The sequence below is a fragment of the Thamnophis elegans genome, chromosome 8, assembly GCF_009769535.1.
Source record: "Thamnophis elegans isolate rThaEle1 chromosome 8, rThaEle1.pri, whole genome shotgun sequence".
Taxonomy (NCBI): Eukaryota; Metazoa; Chordata; class Lepidosauria; order Squamata; family Colubridae; genus Thamnophis; species Thamnophis elegans.
Window position 1 is genome coordinate 58,003,254 of NC_045548.1, and position 6,000 is coordinate 58,009,253.

Sequence of the window (6,000 nt, forward strand, 5' to 3'; positions counted from 1 at the left end):
AATATTCAGCAGTAGAGAATTGTGTACGTGCTTAATGTGTTGGCCAGCAATAAGACTATTTTGAAGTTACTCCTGGGAAATCTGCCAAAACTGATAAGTAAGCATGGTATTTGGGGAGCCTCTAAGGCTGTCTGATTGAGTGATCATAATATTATTAAACATGAAATATACTACTATGAAAAATAATATGTTTGCTTCTTGAATACAGTCCTCTGTGTGGCATTTGAAATGTATGTGTGTATGTAATATTGGAGATGTAGAGTCAATGAAATATCCACTGTCAGGAACTAAGATGTTGAATATGGGGAAATATATTTCCTCCTTTATAAATGCATTCTCATACCATGTAGAATCCAAATGCCATTAATATTAAAAAACCTAATTAGCAATGAATTTCTACACAGAATACCTTGCCTATAAATATGAACAACACTTGCTGACAAAACATCTGGAAGCCTAGATTGTAAACACTAAACCATAAAATTTAGCAATGGCTTAGAAGTCCAACTTCTAGGCTGTTGTTTAGTGTACCTTAGTCATGATCCTAAATTGAACTTCAGTGCAGTCAATATAATTCCAGACCAGAGGTGGTGACCTGTTCTGGACAACTGGTAGCAGAAATTTTAAGTAGTTCGAAGAACCGCTAAATGCCACTTCTGACTGGTCCCACACCATCTATTCTCTGCCTCCCGAGTCCCAGCTGATCAGGAGGAAATGGGGATTTTGCAGTAACCTTCCCCTAGAGTGGGGAGGGAATGGAGATTTTACACTATCCTTCTGTAGTGGGGTGTGAATAGAGATTTTACAGTATCTTTCCCTGCCAGGCCCGCCAAGCCACGCCTGCCAAGCCATGCCATGCCCACCAAGCCACGAACCTATATTAAAAAAGTTTGTCTGTTCCAGACAAGGGGAACGACAGTGAAGGGGCAAGTGGAAAAATGCTTTATACTACCTAGTATTCACTCTTAACACCTAAGGAAAGTGTCTCCCAAATTCCAAAGCTTAGGAAAAAATTATATAAGCCATCACAATAACTCCAAAAATAGCAATGGTATTTAGACTTACACCACTTCACAGTGCTTTCCAGCCCTCTCTAAGCATTTACAGAATCAGCATATTGCCCCCAACAAGCTTGGTCCTCATTTTATTGACCTCGGAAGGATGGAAGCCTGTGTCAACCTTGATCCAGTGAGACTAGAACTGCCAAACTGCTGGCAGTCGGCAGTTAGCAGAATTAGTTGCAATACTGCATTCTAACCACTATAGAAGGTGTAAATCCGCAAATGCATGATTTAAAATTAATCATATAAATTGTATTAAAATTTAAATAAATGAAAATGAACTTTAGGGGTTTTTCCCTACTACTTGAGGATGTGGGCAGTATGTCTTTTACTCAGAAAAATCTCTGTACCATGCTTTAGTAGATTGAGAAATTTGTTCTCTGTTACTTGACAATTTTTTGTTTTCTACTTTTTCCTACATAATGTAACTGTATGATAAATTCAGCTGTACAGAGGGACTTAAAGTTCTATACAATCCTCCCTTGATGTCAACTTTGCAGTATAGGTAAATATATATAAATACTATTTACAAACAATTGCCTAACTGGTTTTAAATAAAAAAACATATATCTGATCTGGCTTACCTACAAATTCAACTTAAACACAGACTAAAGAGCAGATTTCCTTTGTAACCTGGGGTCTTCCTTTAATGCAGTTACTTAGGCATGAGCCCCCATCAGCAACTCATGATGATGTCAGAACTCTTTATGAGCAGTGCATGCACCAAAGGAATCCTAGTGTTTATTTCAGACACTTGAGCATTTATTGAGCTAACTTTATCTCTTATTTTAATATATAAATTGTAAAAGAATCATGGGGCAATGGGATTCAGTGTTGCATTGCTTGCTAAACTTTATCAAATGTGTTCCTGCCATTGAAGGTTTGAACAGTGCAATAAGCAATTTTATTCAAAAGTAAACTGAAGGAAAAAAGTGAATGCATTTGGAATTACACTTATGATCTAGTAATCAGCTAATAGTATTATTGGTTGGACTGGGATAAGAATAAAGTAAGTAAGTAAGGAGAGGGGGGGTGACACATGAATTGGAAATCGGTACTGGGCCGCTCTGATTCCACTATGTCACCATGTCTTTAAAAGCTCAATTTATTTGTTTTCATAATGTAGCATACTTGAAATTGCTAATAAAACTAATCACACATGTGTGGGCATGTCTGTATATATCTAAATCCACGATCAAGTTCATGATTTAAAGCAAGGACGTGAACTAGGAAGGATGCAAATAATTCTTATTTCTCCAAGATCTGCAGCAGCTAAAAGCAGAGGAATTATTTTTGCTCCTTGTTTTTGCAAACTAGACAAAAGAGAAGATAGGAAAAGATTGAGGGGTCAAGGCGGTGATACTGAGGTAGGTGAATGCCCATAATATAGAGAGCAATGTTGTAGTTTTCCAGTGGTAAGAGAGTGCTTAAGCAATAAATCTGTAGCATTTCTGTGGGATAATAATAGCTGTAGATATAAGGAATTTTAATCCTCCTACGATGCTCCAGGATTGGGTTTTCATTTTATGCCAGCCTAAGGGTATTGTCTAGGAAGGTGGTTAAAAAAAAACTTGAAAAACCTTGCCAAGAAAACTACAGGGACTTTTCCAGACTGTCTCTAAAAATTGGACATGATTGAATAGGGAAAAAAAAGGAGTTAGGTTTTTGTTATGATACAGCAGGATGGAAAATGAAGACAAAAATTGCAGAATTCAAAAAAATAATTCCTCACTCCCAAATTGAATAAAAGACTACCATCTTTAATGTTTATAAATGGCACTAGGTTTAATGTTCTACCCTACTATAAGCTAGGAAGGAAGTTGAAATTTGAAATAGGATATACTATTAGTGATCTTAGTGATATTTCTGACTAAATGCTTTCTATGGTATGGAATATTTTCTTTGACAAGATCTACCATATTTTTTGGCGTATAAGACACACCTTTTTGCCTCAAAAAAGAGGCTGAAAAACTGGCTGCATTTTATACATCGAATACAGCATTTTTTGCCTCCCGAAGCCCTACCCCCGTCACCAAAATGGCCATGCATACCCTTATGGAGGCTTTCAGAGAGCTCCTGGGAGCTGGGGAGGGCAGAAATGAGCAAACAATGGGCCGTTTTTGCCCCCCCAGCCCCCAGCAGCACTCTCTAAGCCTCCATAAGGCTATGCATACAATTTGTTTTGACAAAAATGGCTCCGTTTTCATGAAAAACGGGCCATTTTTTGCTCATTTTTACCCCCTTCCCCGAGCACTCTGCAAGCCACCCCCAAACGCTATTCATGCTTTTTTGGGGGGGGAAACACGCCCGTTTTTGCAAAAAATAAGCCGGTTTTGGGAGGTTTGCAGAGTGCAAACCCCCTTTTTTCCTTTTGAAAAGCTCTTTAACTGATTGATGAGAATGACATTGATCAAGTACTTTGCCAGCAGAAACAAAGTCAGGTGCTGCAGATTGTCAGAAATTTACTTCTCCAGCACATGGATAAATACACCTGGAAACATCTACCTACCGACCTACTTTCTTTCTCTCTCTGTCTCCCTACCTATCTACTGTATTTCTCTCTCTCTCTTTCTATTTCTCTCTCTCTATCCCTCTACCTACCTACCTACCTACACTCTCTCCCTCCCTCCCCTATTGTATTTCTCTGTCTCTCTCTCTATGCCTTTATCTACCTACCCAACTACTCTCTCTCTCTCCCTGCCTACCTACTGTATTTCTCTCTCTTTCTCTCCCTCTCTATTCCTCTATCTAACTACCTACTTTTTCGAAAAAATTGCCTCTTCAAAACCTTGGTGCGTCTTATACTCCAATGTGTCTTATACTCCAAAAAATACAGGTATGTAAAAATGTATTCGACAGATAAGTGTAAAACAATCAGAGAGAGAAATCCTGCTAAGAATTTCATTCCCAAAGAGTTCCATCTTCAGAGGATCGTTTCACTGGTCTTCTCAGTGGTCTGTCTTCTCCTGAGGAACAGTTTCTCCTCATACACAAGTACTACTCATTGATGAGTTATTGCAGGGATGTAAAAACTTGGATCAAGATTTGGGAAGGTTTGGGGGATGTTCAATTTGGGCATGTTGGTGGACAGATCATTGTTTCCCAGCCTCAGGTTCTGTGGACATTACTCCCAGAATTCCCCAGCCAGCAGGCCGAATCGTGGCAAAACACAATTTATAGATATCATATTTTTTGGAGTATAAGACGCATCTTCTCTCCCCCTAAAAGAGTATAGAAATGTTGGTGCGTCTTATACATCGAATATAGTCATTTTTGGCCTCCTGAAGCTTCGCCCCCACATCCTATTTTTACCACACACACAAAAAAACAAAAAAACAAAACCAGGCCATTTTTCGCAAAAACAGAGGCTTTTTTGCCTTACCTCAGCCCCCAGCAGCACTTGGCAAGCTTCAGCAGGGAACGTTTTTGCCTTGCCTCAACCCTGCTGAAGCCTGCAGAGTGCTGCTGGGGGCTGAGGGAAGGCAAAATCTTTTTTTCTTACTTACCTCTTTGAAATCTTGGTGCGTCTTATACACTGGTGCATCTTATAGTCCGAAAAATATGGTAACTGATGCTGCGGTTCTCTGTTTTTGTTTATTTTATATACCGCCTGAACCGATTGAAATATAGAAAAAAAATTCCATAAATTAAAAGATAATCAAATCAATAAAAAGCAAGTTCAGTTGAAATGCAGAATAAAGAAGTGGCATTAATGTCCAGCACTTGAAGGAAACATTCTGCCCTTTTGAAGAATGAAGTGCAAGTATGACCGTGTTTAAAGTTATTCCTCGGTCAGGGTTTAGTAGCAGCTGTAGTCTTTCAAGCAGTAAACTAAGGTTTGTTTTGGCATTTTAAGAATTTACTTCCTACCTTATAGTTCCAGTAAGGCACCAATAAGCAACCACATTTTGAAACTCTCCACCCATCGCAGTTCTCTGAGGCCAAGATAGGATAACTGGAGCATAACTATTGAGAAGCAACCAAATTATGAATTTCTAGAGAGAGGGGAAAAGGTGAAGATAAGTGCATGAAAGTCAGCTAACATTGGTACATGGGTGGTTACAAGAGAGAAAGGGTTAAACAGATTTTCATTTTAGATAGTTGCCATGGTAACAATCAGTGAGCTCAAGCTGTATCTTTTCTATTTGGGGGAAATGTTTAGATTTACAGAGTAGCTTAGCTTATTATATATCTGCCTTGATTGCTCGATAAAGTTTTCTGAGTAAAAACAGAATAAGATTCATTTCTCTAACGCTGCCGAAGTAAGAAAAATTCCATGAAAACTCTGACATGATGTCCTGGTTTTTGTTGTGCTTTTTGGAAACCCTTTCTTTTGAGAGAATGCAGATCCAAAGCTGAGTTTTGGGTGGAAACTTTAAAGCTTGAATTCAAATAGATTTAGTTTGGTCTTCCAGCAAATAGCAAGCCTGAATGCTACTAATAGGGTGGGGCAGTTTTTAGTGGGATCTGGATTGCATTATGCTGCCTCAAAGACCTTATGTGCGTAAGATCTACCTTGGAGAAGAATGTTCTAAGATTGTTAATCATCTTGAATTAAATAGGCTTCTATGTGTTCACTTGCCTGGGGCATATGCAGTATCTCTTACTCTTCAAGAACCCAAAGTCATGTTCACACATGAAGCCTCTTAGACTAGGGGTTCCCAAACCCTGGTCCGTGGCATGTCGGAAACCAGTCCATGTAAACAAGCAAAGCCCTATCTTCGGGATGCAGGCAGTACACGAAATCACCCTCCCTTTGGCCCGCGGAAAAGCCTCTCTTCACAGAACTGGTCCCTGGTGCCCAAAAGGTTGGGATTCCTGTCTTAGACATTGTCTGAGTAAGGAGAAGAATAGATTCGAAATCGTACTACTGAATTTTGAAGCTGTAGGAACATGAGAACAACATCTGTACTGACTAGCATCCAAAAGTCAAAGATAG